The sequence below is a fragment of the Chiloscyllium plagiosum genome, chromosome 9, assembly GCF_004010195.1.
Source record: "Chiloscyllium plagiosum isolate BGI_BamShark_2017 chromosome 9, ASM401019v2, whole genome shotgun sequence".
In the NCBI taxonomy this organism is placed as follows: domain Eukaryota; kingdom Metazoa; phylum Chordata; class Chondrichthyes; order Orectolobiformes; family Hemiscylliidae; genus Chiloscyllium; species Chiloscyllium plagiosum.
This window is the reverse complement of record NC_057718.1, coordinates 52,216,266-52,232,726: the sequence shown is the minus strand read 5'-3', so window position 1 is coordinate 52,232,726 and position 16,461 is coordinate 52,216,266. Positions and strand designations below refer to the sequence as shown.

The following is a 16,461-nucleotide window of genomic DNA, read 5'->3' as shown; positions in this document are numbered from 1 at the left end:
ATCCTGTCCCTCAGGACTCCCTCCAACAACTTGCCTGCCACCAATGTCAGGGTCACCGGTCTATAGTTCCCTGGCTTGTTCTTACCTCCTTTCTTAAACAGTGGCACCACATTAGCCAACCTCCAGTCTTCTAGCTCCTTACCTATGACTATCAATGATGCAAAATATCTCAGTAAGAGGCCCAGCAATCACTTCTCTAGCTTCCCACAGAGTTCTCGGGTAAACCTGATCAGATGCTGGAGATTTATCCACTTTTATGCATTTCAAGGCATCCAGCACTTCCTCCTCTGTAATATGGACATTTTTCAAGATGTCACCATCTATTTCCCTACATTCTATATCTTCCATATCCTTTTCCGCAGTAAATACTGATGCAAAATACTCATTTAGTATCTCCCCCATCTCCTGCGGCTCCACACAAAAGCCGCCTTGCTGATCTTTGAGGGGCTCTATTCTCTCTTTAGTTACCCTTTTGTACCTTTAGGTGGTGGACAGGCTTTGGGGAGTCAATAGACAATAGACAACAGACAACAGGTGCAGGAGTAGGCCATTCGGTACGTTCATGGCTGATCATCCGCAATCAGTATCCATAGCCCTTGATTCCACTATCTTTAAGAGCTCTATCCATCTCTTTCGTGAAAGTATCCATTGATTAGCCCACCACTGTCTTCTGGGGCAAAGCATTCCATATATGCACCATTCTCTGGGTGAAGAAGTTTCTCGTCATCACTGTTCTAAATGGCCTCCCCCTTATTTTTAAACTGTGTCCTCTGGTTCTGGACTCCTCCATCAGCGGAAACATGCTTCCTGCCTCCAGAGTGTCCAATCCTTTAATAATCTTATACATCTCAATCAGATCTCCTCTTATCCTTCTAAACTCAAGTGTATACAGGCCCAGTTGCTCCAATTTTTCAACCTATGATAGTCCCGCCATTCCGGGAATTGACCTTGTGAACCTACACTGCACTCCCTCAATAGCCAGAATGGCCTTCCTGAAATTTGGAGACCAAAACTGCACACAATACTCCAGGTGCAATCTCACCAGGGCCCTGTACAACTTCAGAAGGACCTCTTTGCTCCTATACTCAATTCTTCTTGTTATGAAGGCCAGTATGCTATTAGCTTTCTTTACTGCCTACTGTACCTACATGCTTACTTTCATTAACTGATGTACGAGAACACCTAGATCTTGTTGTACTTGCCTTTTACCTAACTTGACTCCATTTAGTTGGTAATCTGCCTTCCTGTTCTTGTCACCAAAGTGGATAACCACACATTTATCCAAATTAAACTGTATCTGCCAGCATCCATCCACTCACCTAGCCTGTCCAAGTCATCCTGTATTCTCATAACATCCTGCTCACATTTCACCCTTCCACCCAGCGCTGTTTCATCAGCAAATTTGCTAATATTATTTTTAATAACCTTCATCTATGTGTATTGTAAACAGCTGCAGTCCCAGCACCAAACCTTGTGGTACCCCATTGGTCACTACCTGCCATTCTGAAAGAGATCCGTTTATCACTACTCTTTGCTTCCTGTCAGACAGCCAATTTTCAATCCAAGTCAGTAGTTTGCCCCCAATACCATGTGCCCTAATTTTGCTCACTAATCTCCTACGTGGGACTTTATCAAAGGCTTTCTGAAAGTCCAGGTACACTGCATCTTTCTGGCTCTCCCTTGTCCATCTTCATAGTTACATCCTCAAAAAATTCCAGAAAATTAGTCAAGCATGATTTACCCTCCACAAATCCATGCTGACTCTGTCCTATCCTGTTATTGCTATCCAAATGAGTCATAATTTAATCTTTTATAATTGACTCCAGCATGTTTTCCACCATTGACATCAGGCTAACTGGTCTATATAATTCCCTGTTTTTTCTCTCCCTCCTTCCTTGAAAAGTGGGACAACATTAGCCACCCTTCAATCTGTAGGAACGGATCCTGAATCTATGCAACATTGAAAAATGATCACCAATGCATTTACGATTTCTAGAGCCACCTCCTTAAGTACCCTGGGATGCAGACCATCAGGTCCCGGGGACTTATCAGCCTTCAGACCTAACAGTCTATCCAACACCACTTCCTGCCTAATATAAATTCCCTTCAGTTCATCCATTACCCTAAGTTCTTCATCCACCATTACATCTGGGAGTTGGCTTGTGTCTCCCCCAGAGAAGACAGATCCAAAGTACCTATCCAACTGTTCTGCCATTTTCTTGTTGCCCATAATAAGTTCACTCGCTTCTGTCTTCAAGGGGCCAATTTTAGTCTTAACCATTTTTTTTTTCTTTTCACATACCTAAAAAAGCTTTTACTATCTGCCTTTACATTTTTGGCCAGTTTGCTTTCGTACCTAATTTTTTCTCCACGTATTGCCTTTTTAGTTACCCTCTGTTGCTCTTTAAATGTTTCACAGTCTTCTGGCTTCCTGCTCATCTTTGCTATGTTATACTTCTCTTTTATCTTTATAGTCAGGATATAAGTTAATCACTGCATGATTCTTAGCCTCTGATTGCTTCTTGTAACCATTGTATTTATATTGCTAATGCGAACAGTTTTTGGTCAGTGATAATCTGCAGGATGTTGATGATGGGGAATTCAGTGATGGCAATGCAAATGAATGTTAAATCACACTGAATTATCTGTGAATCCTCCTCCCAATTCACCCTCCTGTGTAGCTTTTTGTTGCCAAAGAATGGGAAACGATATGGATCGATTTCACAATCTGAGGAGTAGTGAATCAGACTGAACATGCTGCAACCATCAGTGAATATATCTACCTCTGACCTTATGATGGATGGAAGAGCTGAATAGGCCATTCAGCCCATCAGTTCTCCTCTGCCATTCACTGAGATCATAGCTGATCTGCAATCCTCAACTTCAATTTCCTGCCTTATCCCAATAAAGCCTTGATCCCCTCAGTAATCAAAAACATTGTCCATCTCAGCCTTGAATGTGCTTAATAGCCGGCCTCAATGGCTGTCTCTGGTAAAGAATTTCACAGATTCATTACCCTTTGAGAGGAAGAATTCCTTGTCATCTCTGTCATAAATGAGTGACCCTTCATCTGAGATTATGCCTCTGGTCCAAGACTCTCAACTTCACAACCTGGCATTGTCAAGCTGCTGAAAATCTTTTTTATGTTTCAATTAGGTCTCCTTTTATTCTTCTAAACTCTAATGAGCACAGTCCCAACCTACTCAACCTCTCCTCATAAGGAAGTACCTCCATACCCATAACCAACCTCGTGAACCTTCCCTGAACTTTGTCCAAAGCCAGTTTATATTTCCTTTATAAGGGGACTTAAACTGTCCACAGTAATCCATCTCACAGATGTTATCTCACTAGTGCCTTGTACAAATTGAGCAAGACTTCCCTACTTCTATATTCCATTCCCTGTGAAATAAAGACCACCACTCCATTTACCTTCTATATACCTATCCACTGAATGTCCCGCACTCCTGCCTCCGTTATTCTTCAAATCCAAACTTGATTTTCCTGTTTCTGCATTTCATGAATGGAACAAGAGTGCACAACTCGCTTTTTGTTTCATGGATTTGTGCTAAGAGTGTCGTCATCATTCCAGCCATGGCACACAATCTGCACTGATTCACATTGAGAATAATTCTTACAATAATGGCACAGGCTATTAGTGTAGAATTTATAGCTTTGCATTTATAGATTGCTTTAAAAACTATTTATCAACATGACAATTCCAGATAACAGCAATAACTTATTTATACAGCACCTTTAAATGTAGTAAATATTCCCAGCATACCTTCCTGCAACATATTTCTGACTCTTCTGTGAGATTGTATTTGTCCCATAATTGATGTCAGATCATTTTACGATATGCCCAGTCTTCCAATTTTCTTTGCATCTCCTTTATTTAATTTTGATCAGATTATAACTTCAAGCCCTTAATCTTTTGATTCCGATGGAATCCATATCCACAGTGCTTTACAATAATTGTCCTTAACATGGGAGAAGGAGATTGGCCCCTTGGAGTTTGACAATTAGTTGGGCAAAAGTGAATCTATTATAGTTAATAAACACAGGCATTTGATGTGAAACAGCTCAAGAAGATTCAGCATGCTAAAACACTGAGAATTTTTGTATGAATTGTTGATATACAAGTAGTTCAAGGTGCTATCTGGTTTAGCTGGCCTGTTGACAATATCGCAAATGCTTTCTGTTCTCCCTTGTGCTGAGCTGTGTCGACCTGGTTGGGAGATATGTTGTGAAGCCACAACTGACCTCAACATCACTGGATTAAGGATGAGTTAAAAGAAAGAAACAATTTTCACTCCCTATAATTAACCAGTAATGCCCCTCTGGAACAAATACAATTCTGTCTTTAAAGTGTAACTTTAAAGTATAGATTGGTGTGTGAGTTATTTTGCAGCTGGAAAGTTTGTCAATGTTCAGAATCACTCCTGGTAGCAAACCACTTGGCTGAAACACTAGAGTGCACAGAACATCTATTGGTATCAGGGCAAGAGGGTAGGGCACTAGAACAAAAATATGTCAACCATAACACAGGAAATGGAAAACCTCGATTATATACTGCTATGGACCAGGCCAGACCCCATAAAACACTTCAAGAAGGTAGCCCAGACCCTAACTTTGCTTGTTGTTTTAAGTAGGTGTAAGGTGGATATTCCAGGGGAGAATCAGCTGGTCAAACCATTTAGTTTTAGACAAAACACAATTGATTTACAAGATTATTGAATGAATTACAAACAACAGAAAACAGAATACCGAATAACCTAATTTATCCGAAAACCCAACAGATCATCCCAACTTAATGATGCTGTTTCAAATACTTGCAACAATTCCCATAAACAGCCCTTGGCACAAAAAGTAAAATCAAACACAGGTTCTTACAGGATGGAAGTTAGAGAGAGAGAGTACCAGCCTGGACCTGCTTCTTTGAGTCCAGCAACTTTTTCACACTCCTGCTAAAAACTGAACCAAGCCAGAGAAAGCTGAGCTGGGAGAACTGGCCACTCCCCTTTGATTGTACAAGTGTTTTATTTTTAAACTTGAACACCTTCTGTCTGAGGCATTATCTGTTAACTATAATCAAATTGGCCCTAAAACCCTTCAACTCCAGACCATTCAGAGTTTGTGTCATTCGTGACCTCTCCAAAAATAAGCCAATGAGCAATTTCGTCACAATACAGTTTACTGTCTGTATTATGTTTTAGTCCCATTAAATATATTTATTAATTTATTAATAATTAATTTTAATACACAATGTGAAATCCTGCAAGATATCTCAAGACTGCAGACAATATCTGACTTGTTGGTACTGAATGATATAGTGATGATTCAAACAAAGAAAGATTATTTCAAATTATCTATGAAAGCTGCTGTGGAATTTCTTGTCACATTTTATTGGTAATATTTTGATAAATTAGAGTTATTAAAATAACTAGGCCAGTATTTCCTTCCTGGCCCGGTCTGAGAGCAATTAGTACAGAGTGCACCAAAAGTACTGCATCCGGGGATCAAAAGCACATCCTCTGGGGCCTCATTTGAATTCTGTGAGTAAGTCTCAAATGCACATCAGATCAGATGAGAATGAAATCATAGTTATATTTATGAAAAGATATATGAATGTAACTGAGCTTAATGTCATGGTACTTGTTACATCATTTATTCAAAATGACAGCTGTCAATGAATATTGGTGAATCATGAAATTATTTATTGTCACCAGGAGTTGTGATTTGTCATTTCTGTAATCTTCATCTTTAGTCAAACAAACCAAGCACTCCCAATATCTTCACCCTTCCATTGCCTGGCTAAAATTACAGCAGCATCCTGAGCAGCAGTTTGGGTATCACTACTTTTGCCTCATGTGGGAGGGTGCTGGCTGGTTTACCATTTTACTCCGAGGCAAAGTATAAATACGCCATTTTCGACTTGGGAAATATTTGTCAATGACTTTTGAGAGGACCAGATGAATGACTCTCCCAATTTATTAAGGAATATTTGATTTTTTTTCCATCAACTGCATCCAAATGAGCCATTATCCGAAAGGGAAATGCAGCATGTTGGACTTACTGAATGTAATTTTCATGACAATGCATTAGTACGTATGTAGTAAATATTCAAGCAGCAAAAACTAACGTTGTAAAAAAAGACTCATCATGTCAACACCACTGTGTTCCTTCAAACATATTAGCACTTTAACAGCAGCTCTAGAATTGTTCCAGGTTTATTTGAGAAATCTGTCCCAGATTGGCACCAGTGCTCTTGTATGAACTATAGGTGCAAAGCCATCTGAAATTGAGTTGTGACATTTTCATAATTTCCAGGCTGAGTCGAGGAGATTTTGATAGACTGCTATACTGGAGCAGAAATTGAGCCACAGCCAGCTAGCATATTATCTCTTTATTGTTCAGAAGCTATATGCTGATTTTGACCCCATAGTTTTGCTCACCATGGAGGTCACCAAAGTAGACAGAAATGGGATGAGAATCTGAACATTTGGTGAATGAGATTTGCTGTGCTGTTTAATTAATCTCTGATGTTAGTATTCTGTTTCTGCAATTGATATAGAAACCCAAAACATGGTGCAGGCACAAAGAAAACTTCAATGTAAGGATTTCTAATGTAAAGGATTTCAGCATGGGCCAGACTGCAGGAATTTGACATTGATTCTGGAAGCCTCAGCAAACAAGGAAATGGAAGCAAGATGTAGGAATGCTGTGATCTTTTCCTGGAGGTCATGCTTTGGGTTGTGAGGGCCCTCTGCAAAGTTTATTTCCTGCAGATGTGAGGAACAGGCCAGTCTCTCAGAGCAACAAGGCATGGCTGGAATTGACTGAGGAAGTAAGCATAAGATATGTTGTCAGTGAACATTGATCGGGTGTCCTAGACTTTGGCCAGAACAAAGAGCATCTTCTTTAAGGAAAAACTAGCAGAGGAACCCAAAAATTTCAAGTTAGATTAGATTCTCTACAGGGTGGAAACAGGCCCTTCGGCCCAATGAGTCCACACCGACCGTCTGAAGAGTAACCCAGCCAGACCCATTTCCCTTTGACTATCGCACCTAACACTATGGGCAATTTAGCATAGCCAATTCACCTGACCTGCACATCTTTGGACTGTGGGAGGAAACCGGAACACCCGGAGGAAACCCATGCAGACACAGGGAGAATGTGCAACATCTACACAGACAGTCACCCGAGGCTGTGAAGCTGCAGTGCTAACCCTGAACACTGCAGTTCCCATTTTCCCAGAGGCAGGAATGAGGAAAGTTTGTTTTTCCCACATAGATGTTTCTTGGAGGCTACTGGCCATTTAAATAATCAACTGCATCTACTCACCTAGGTTTTGGTAGCCTCAGAGTGTGAAACCTGTAGTTTGCAGAATGGACCTGATGATGGCAGCATCCAAGGAGCAAGAGGTGGGAAGGAAGATGGAGACCCACAAACTAAAGGAGGACACTTCGTCTTCCATCTTGGGAGCCTAAAACCGCACGGCGTGAACATTGAATTCACTGATTTACAAATCTCCAGTCCTCCCACCCAATCCCAGATGCAATCCTCCGACTCAGATCTACCCTCTTGACCTGACCTACCCATCCATCTGCCTCCTCACCTATCGGCTCCACACTTCCCACCGATCTATCACTATTACCTCCTACCTATGCCCACCTATCGCCTACCTTTCCTCTAAACCCCCCCCCCCTTTCCCCCATTTATATCTCAACCCCCTTCCCCCCCTCCAGTCCTGAAGAAGGTTCCTGCCCGAAATGTTGACTCTCGTTCCTCGGATGCTGCCTGACCTGCTGTGCCTTTTCCAGAACCACACTTTATCAATTCTGATTTCTCCAGCATCTGCAGTCCCCATTGTCTCCTAGTAGTTTTTTTTTAATATAGTGAAGTTTACATCAAACCCTTATGACTTCATTTTTATCTCCAATCTTTGCTTGGGTCTTGTGGTCCACCCATGGTGGATACTAGATGAGTTATTATTGCTGAGCATCCCACTATCAATACCTTGGGAGTTACCATTGACCAGAAACTGAAGTGGAATAGCCACATAAATACTCTGACTGCAAGGTCAGATCAGAGGCAAGGAATTCTGTAAAGAGTATCTCATCTCCTGTCTCTCCAATGCCAACCCACTTTTTGCACGCCATAAGTCAGGTTTGCAATGGACTGCTCACTACTTGTCATGTGGGAAGCTCCACCAATATTGAAGATGCTCTAAGATTAAGCAGTCCATTTGGTTTGCACCTGCATCCACCAGCTTTCACATTCAGTGCCTTCCCCTCAGAACTACATCACTGTTCCTTCACTGCTACTGTATCAAAATCCATGAAATCTCTTCCTAACAGCATCGTGAGTGTTCCAATACCCCAAGGACCGCAGTGATTCAAGAAGGCAGTTCATCACCACTTTCTCCAAGGCAGTTAGGAATAGGCAGCAATGGCCCACATCCATGAATGAAAAACAGTGCAATTAAAACTCAAAATAATCTGATCTCTTTGATTTCTTTCTTAGCTTCTTTAGATTGTGCACACTTTTTGAAAGGAAACAGGAATGAACTCTATAAAACTTATTTTCTGTTATTTTTCAGGGATTTCTGTAAGTAACTAGAAAATAATAACTAAAGCATGGTTAATAGTAGGAGTGATATCATAGTTGTAAAAAAAAAACAACCCTAATGTTTAAACCTGTAGTTCTGGAATAGTCCTGCTTTTGGTTTTGTCCTGGAGAATTGCATTTAAAAGTTTAATTTGTTTCTTTTACTGCCAAACCTGGTTCGCAGGACTTTAGTTGATCCTCATTAAATGTAGAATTAACTTTATTTTAGATGCTGTAAGAATCCATCTGCATATTTAGATAACCATAAACATTACTTCGTGAGTTTTTCCGGACATAATAATTAGTGGTGAATGGCCACAGACTGTGTTTACAGTGTGTAGCAAACCAAATAATAGTACTTAATGCACATACATTTGTTGCACCATTACTTCAACTGCTATCTCTTCTTATGGTGCAGGTAATAAATAGATGAAGGAGTACTGAATGGCATTGTTTTGACTTAATCATGCTGTCATAACAAAATGCTGTCTTGCTTTCTGTAATGAAATTATGAAATAGTAACGGTGTAGGGTAATTCTATTTTGCTGAGTCTCACGAGCAGAATGAGAAACAGTCACATAATTTAATGTCCCATTAAATATATGCACATTGAGGTCTGGCAGGTATTTATCAAAAATTAAATAACTTGTTTGCTATAATAAAGCATTGTGCTTATTCAATATTTTACTGGTATTGAAGGAGATGTTTGGCACTAATACAAGTGAGTTTTTTTTTAAAAATCCTTATAAAGCAATTGAGGTGATCTGCATAACCTTTTCTCTGGGGGTGACTGCTCCAACTCCCTGGGTATGAAAATACAGTTTGAGAAGGAATCAGGTCACAATCCGATGAAGAGCATACATCCTTTTAGCACAGTACTGGACTGGTAATTGACCGATCAGCAATTACAAAAATAATGTGCTTCATTATTGGATTACTGGATGATCTGGAGAAAACCCGGTTAACTACACCTAAATCTGACAAATAAGCTGAGTATGATAGTTTTCACATTATAACACAGATGTCAAATACATTTGTACAGAATTTGCCTTCCAAACATTGTCTGCAGCAATCTTAGATTTTCTTTCTCGCACATATACATGAAATGGGGATTAGATATATTGCTAAATACCTGTCTACAGTTATATGTTCAGTTAAAATACTTCAGTAATTTTGAGCATCATAAGTGATAAGGTGTGAAACAGGTAGCAACAGGGATCACACATTATTGCACAAAAATCACAATCCAGATTGTAGAAATATAGACTTTTTGACCCAACTAGTCTATGTTGATGCCAATTGGCCATATTGGCCAACATTATATTCTCATATGCTTGCTTTGTTTTCATCATCAGTTTAATGAAGCTAATCCTTAAAAATAAGTTGACCCCTTATTAGTTTCTGCTGGATGGCTGGCAAAACTGCCTTCATCAATACAGTGATCTCCACACCTCAGGCATAAAATGGACAAGAGAAGTTGTATTCACAATTTGATCTTGTTACGCTATTTTACATCTGGGAAGTGGATGTGATGAAGATCAATATCCACAAGTCATACACAACCATTTCATATCCATGAGGAAAAAAACATCTCAAAAACAGCTAATTACATTTTTGTCACTAATTAACACCTGAACTCATTTTCAAATGAGGTACCAAATAAATAACTTTAAAATGGCTCCTGTCATTAAATACCTAAATACAGTAAAAAATGGCAGCCATATTATCAACTTCATATTTTTCTAGCCTCTGACATTCCCCAACTTCTTACTGATTACTACTGCTTTGCTGTCATCACCTGTAGGACAGACAAAATATGAATTTATTTGTAAAGCAGTAATTTGTACAAATCTCCCTATTTCAGCACTCCTAAAGAATAGTATGCTTTTAAAAAGGTGCTAAACAAAAATCACTTTCCCTATCAAAAGTGGTTACATTTTGACCCTGTAACTTTTACATTCAGAGTATACTGGCTGCCTTGAACTCAACTGACCCAAAGCATCCTCTACTCAATCTTTAATATCCTGCTAACTCTTGTTAATTTAAACTACTAACTATTTTCAGATAAACTGTACTGCTTTCCGTCCAAAACCAGGTTCATGTTGCGTCCTCACTCACTGATTTGCTCCCTACTTCTTCCTTACCAGTTCCTCTCTGACCCTCCAGCTCACTACTTCCCAATCTCATTCCCAACTTGCTGCTTTCATCCTAAGTTTCCCTGCCCTGCGTCACCTTACTTGTCACTTCCCTCTCCTAAATCTTCACTGTGAGCAAGAGCAGTGTAGTGGAAGAGTAAGGGAGGGAGCGAGTGAGCGAGAGAATCAAGGAGAGGCTGAAGAAGGGTCATTTTTAACTTGAAACATTCACACTGTTTCTCTCTCCACAGATGCAGACCTGCTAATTTTCTCCAACGTTCTCTCCTTTTTTTTCCTTTGGATTTTTGGCATCTGCAGTATTTTGCTTTTATTTTAATTATTCATTTTGCTTCTAGGTCAAAAATTTGAGAGCAATGTATAAACAAAAAAAAATCTTTAAAAATGCATATATCTTTCAGATCAAAGCATCGGTTTAAATTTATTTCTGGGACATTCCAGATGAACCACATTGCCATCGGTGCAGATTGCAGGAAGATGTGTTTTGATTTTGAGTTTTGCTGTGCTTTCTCACAGTCACAGACAATTGGAGCCTAGAGTAGCCTTGAGAATCAGAGAGAGAAGTTGCCATGAGCTGTTGAACAAAATGAAAAAGCTATCAGAAGTCAGAGTTTTTCGGAGTTGCAATACAGTGGGGCCTATGCTTGAGCTAGGATGTTCACAATTGTGAATTACGTAAGGGAAGTTGGAAGATTGATTAGCAGGATGGCAGTCGAAGGACTTCAAGAATTCTGACACTTTGGGAATCATGGGAAGAAAGTCAAAGCAGATTCCTAAAAGCTGTGCAACACTGGTTTGATTGCAGGACAAGTGAAGGAACTCTCAGCATCCTGTGCCATGTGGTTGAACTCTGGATGAGTATTATGTACTGCTGCAGTTTCAAACTGAAAGAAAATGTGTCTATGAACCATTAATTTGGTATTACTGGCTTTACTTCTTTTAATAATGGCCTTTGTTGCAATCAGGGCAATGGTCTCACGTTTGTTTCCCAAATAAATCAAGCTTATTAAAGACAAAATCTTTTCCCTAGCTTGCAACTGGGAACCTTTCTGATCAGGAGAAAGGGCAGGCAGAATTTTATAGGGGCCTGAGTGATGTGGGCTGTGGTGGGATTTGTGGCAGAATCACATGAGAGATCTGGTAATACCTATCTTGACTTTGGAAACAACTCACTATCATTTCTGTGTTTGCTGAGTGGCGAAGCAAGTTTCTCACAGACTGGGCGGTGGTGAGCAGCCAAATAAAGAGACTTATAGCTTGTTAAACACCTCATTTATGATACAATTCATCTCATTAATATTCAGTTTGCTATCTTATCAAATACCCCAAATAAGCTCGATATTACGAATCCTCAACATGGAAGCCAAAGCAGATATCTGATAACTTCAGCTCAGTGGTTGGTCCAAAGGACCTCCCAGTTGGATAGAGGATACATCTCAAAGCACACCCCATAGGCAACAGCCACATCTACTCCATACCCATAGACACTGACATCTGACTGGACCAGCCTGTAAGAATAATCATGGGTTATATCTAATCCACTTGTAGGAAGCTTCCGCACTTTAATGCTGCACCTCATGCTGCACAAGTAACTATCACTGTAATGCTGCAGCAAGAGCACTGTGCTCTAAGGGACATATACCCAACTCATCTACCTATAGACTCACTGCATCCCTGCCTTTCATGGCCTTGCTGTACCGTTTTGCATCCTCAGCCCGTGATACCAAGCTCACCATACTGCCGTCTTGCTTGTTTGCAGATACAAAGCCAGAAAGTGTGTCCTGGTTGTTAGCACTCCTCTGCAAAGTCAAAGGAGACAACTTTCAGCCAGGGAACGCTGGCACAGTAAGTGAAGGGTGGCCTCCGTTACCAGTCAGGATTCCTGGGCTCAGTCAGTCAGCCACTCGGGGCAGTTAGTCATATGCTGTCTCTATTAAAGGGGTGAGGAGACTAATGTCAGTCAGCTCATCACCATCATGAATCTTTCTGCTCTATTGTGGGCTGCTTTCTTCCTGCAATAAGAGAGAGGCAGGTCTTTAGGGGGACGGAAGTGGGTGACACGGCTGTTAGTTTTGATGCAGGGGGTGCAGTGCCCAAGTGAGTGAGTATGCAGCTCAGAGGGCATACAGGGGAATGATTTCAAAGTTATGATTGGTGAGAGTGAGTAAGAGAAATTCTTGCAGGCAACAGTAAGAGTGGTAGAACATGAGGTTAGTAGGAGGTGAGGGCAGTAACAGAGAGAGATTGAGTGTGATGTACTGGAGACAACTGAATGGCATTTACATGAGCAGATCAGAGAAGGATACTGACCTTCTTCCTACATTACTGTGCAATCTTCCAGATGGCTGAGACTACACTGACCTGGGTGGCAACCTTAGACTAGGCTGGCATGATCTTGCACAGTGATCTCTTCTGCTGGTCCTGAGGAGACAATACATCCTGTCTGTCCACCAGCCCAATCAGCAGTACCTCAAGGCCCCTCTCTGCAAAGGGGCAGCAGATTACCCTTATCTTCCATGTCTGGAGCAAATGTCAGGGAAAGCTTTCTATGTAGTAGCAGTGCCTCTTACAGATGGTAAGCTCTGCTAAAACCATGTGTTAGTGACACAGGGTGTGTATGTTGAACGTGTTGCATGCTGTGCCAATCAAGCAGGTTGCTTTGTTCTGGAGGGTGTTGAGGTTTTTTTGAGTTGTTGTGCAGCAGTTATCCAGGCAAGTGGTGAATAATCCATCATCATCCTGTCCTGCACCTTACTGATGGTGGACAGACATTAGGGAGTCAGGAGCTGAGATATTCCCCAAATGGTTCCCAGTCTCTAATCTGCTCTTGTAGCTTTAGTGTTTATTCCAGTTCATATTCTGGTTAATGGTAATGCCCAGAATGTTGCAAATGGTAGATCCAATGATGGTATAATGCCAAGGAGTTAGGGTTGGGAGCATTTGTTGCATTCCTCTTGTTGGAAATGGTTGCTACCTGGGACTTGTGTGAATGTCGCTTGCTATCTATCAGCCAAATCCTGAATATGATCCGAGTTTTGGAGTGTTTGTTCTGAGATTGCTTCGGTACCTGAGGAGATGCAGATTGTGCTCTGCATCATGCAGTCATAAATGAACATCCTCACTTCAGACCTTATGATGGATGAAATGTCATTGGTGAAACTACTGAGATGGCGAATTGCCAGTTATCGATTGGCCAACGTGGCCAGCAGCTCTCAAAGCTGAGACATGGGGTTTGATGTTCATCTGAAGCCACTAGACTGTCACTAAATGGCTGTGAAAGAGCCAGTCATATAGAGATGACCTTGCCAACAACTTTTCATCACCAAACATGAACCACTCCTCCAGCATAACATTCCATTTTCTGAGGTGAGAGTGCTACCGACTGAATTACAGCTGAAAAATCCATACTCTTTTAGTCTACGCAGAAATAGAGGTGAAATGTATTTGCTTCTGGTGTATTTAGCATTGTAACATATAATCCTAATATGAATATTTTCCAACAAAGTTTAACATTGCATGGAAAAGTATTTTTTTCCTTTCAATGGGTGTTGTGCTATCAGAATAGGAAACATACAACAACTTCCTTGAAATTTGTATTTCTGATGGGGCTTAATTAATGCTCTCAGGGACTCTTGTTCATTCCTCTGGATCCTGCTCTCAGGTTTAAATAATTTGATTTAATTGGCTGAGGTAGAAACATCATGATGAAGGACCAGCATTCCTACGAGTTTAATGTGATCTGACTCATATCTCCATCTTATATGTTGATGTTGGAGTCTGATTCCTTGTGCACAAATGGTGTATTCAACGCTTTGAAGAATGACAGTTTTCACATGATGATTTGCAAACAATGTTGAACATTGATCATTGATATTTCGTGCTGTTCGCCACAAATGGCTAGATGTCAGAAAGTTGCTTGTTTCCCAATGCAACCACCACATTTCACAAGTACTTTATTTCCCAGCTTTACAATCTCATTTTAAATGTCATGTTTTCATTCAATTCTTCTATTCTCAATTGCATTTGCATATATGTTGATTGGCTCTATGTCATGGTTGATGAAAACAAGCACATAGGATATGCAAAGTTGAGTGTAGCTAAACATATTTCCAACATCTTGAGAGGATCACGAAGATTTGATGTTGTCATTGCTTGATGTGGCAAACACTGATTGATTTTCTGCTCTACCATACTGTCGATTCATTGGAACCATATCTTGTCTCTAAGAGCTATTTGGTTTTTGACAGTCCCCCGAGACCTTCATGTGCTGCATCGACAACTCTCCTTCAATGAATGTGGAATGACAATACAATTGTTGTATAACATGAGATGTCCCATGAGATGTGGTTATAGAAATAAGCTCATGTTAAACGACTTACAGTATATGCATTATTTAATTTGAAGACACTGTCTTGATCACATCTTTCCACTTTCAAGATTCCATAACCTTAATAGAAACATAGAAATTGGATTAGGAGTAGGCCATTTGGCTTGTTGAGTCTGCTCTGCTATTTCACATGATCAATGCTGATCATCTCACTCAGTGTCCTTTTCCCACTTTCTCCCTATAGTCTTTGATCCCATTAACCTATATCGAAGTCTCTCTTGAAAGCATTTCATGTTTTGACATCCATCACTTTCTTTGGAAGAGAATTCTTCTACCTTGTGGACTCCGTCATCAAATTGTGTAAGAACCAAGTTGTGTCACAAAATTAGGGAAAAAGTGTCTATTGTACATGTGAGTCTGAGCAGATTCCAAATTGCCTGCATACATTGATAAGGTGTTATACCTTTGCCACTGAACATATGACTCACTTGCAACATACTGTTTTAATTGAACAAGCAGTTAACTGTCTTCAAGGTGAAATGACATTCTCTAAAAAATTGTAGGCGTGCATGTATGACTGAAGATGAAAATGTCAATGTTCAGTGTGTCTTCAAGTTCTTGAGTTACAGACTGAAACATGTGCTGAATGCCTCAGCTGCTGAATTAACATCAAAATCGAGTCTCTTGAATCAAAAAAGGTCCAGTGTCAATGTGGAGGATACTGTGTAAAATATCTTGATTTTTTTTGGAAGCTCAATTTGATGTTAGCCGCATTAAAGTCAAGTTTAGCAAAGTATTCACACCATTCACACTCTCTGCAATGTCTGACTATCCGTATCTTGTGTCCATCTCATTTTAATGCTTGATTTCATGACCACATATCAACACAGATTCTAATCTGGTTCTCTTAGATTTCTTGAAGACTTGTATGGCTGACACCAAAAGAGTAGGCTTATCCCCAACTTCCTCAGTAATGTCAAGGTCAAAAAAACACTGAAGTTCCTTTTTTGCTTCCTGAGTTGCAATAATATTCATCTCTGCAATAGGGAACTGAAGGGATCTTACAGTGAGCTTACAGTAGAAAAGCACTCATCTTTCAGTTCAGAAATAAGTGATTTCTTGATAAATGTAGGGAGAACATACAATTGTGATCATGTTGTTGTGTGGAAGCACATGACATATATATGACATAGACTATAGCATCCCTTCCACTGGATTGCTAAAAAAATCGTTTGTTAAAACATTTTTGTTCTGCACTCATCAGGACAATTTGCAAGAAATACTAAAGTAAAGAAATAATAGCACTTATACCAGACACTAGGGAAGTACTGATTGGATGGCAAGTAGAATCTGATGAATAATTTTTCAAAGCAG

The 16,461-nt window shown here is 40.2% G+C and overlaps 1 protein-coding gene across 22 annotated transcripts in view; it reads left to right on the top strand.

The window, feature by feature from the left end:
- Positions 1-16,461, top strand: part of nrxn1a (neurexin 1a) — a 1,882,581-nt gene that overhangs the window by 455,078 nt on the left and 1,411,042 nt on the right. The gene's annotated exons all lie outside the window — the stretch shown is intronic.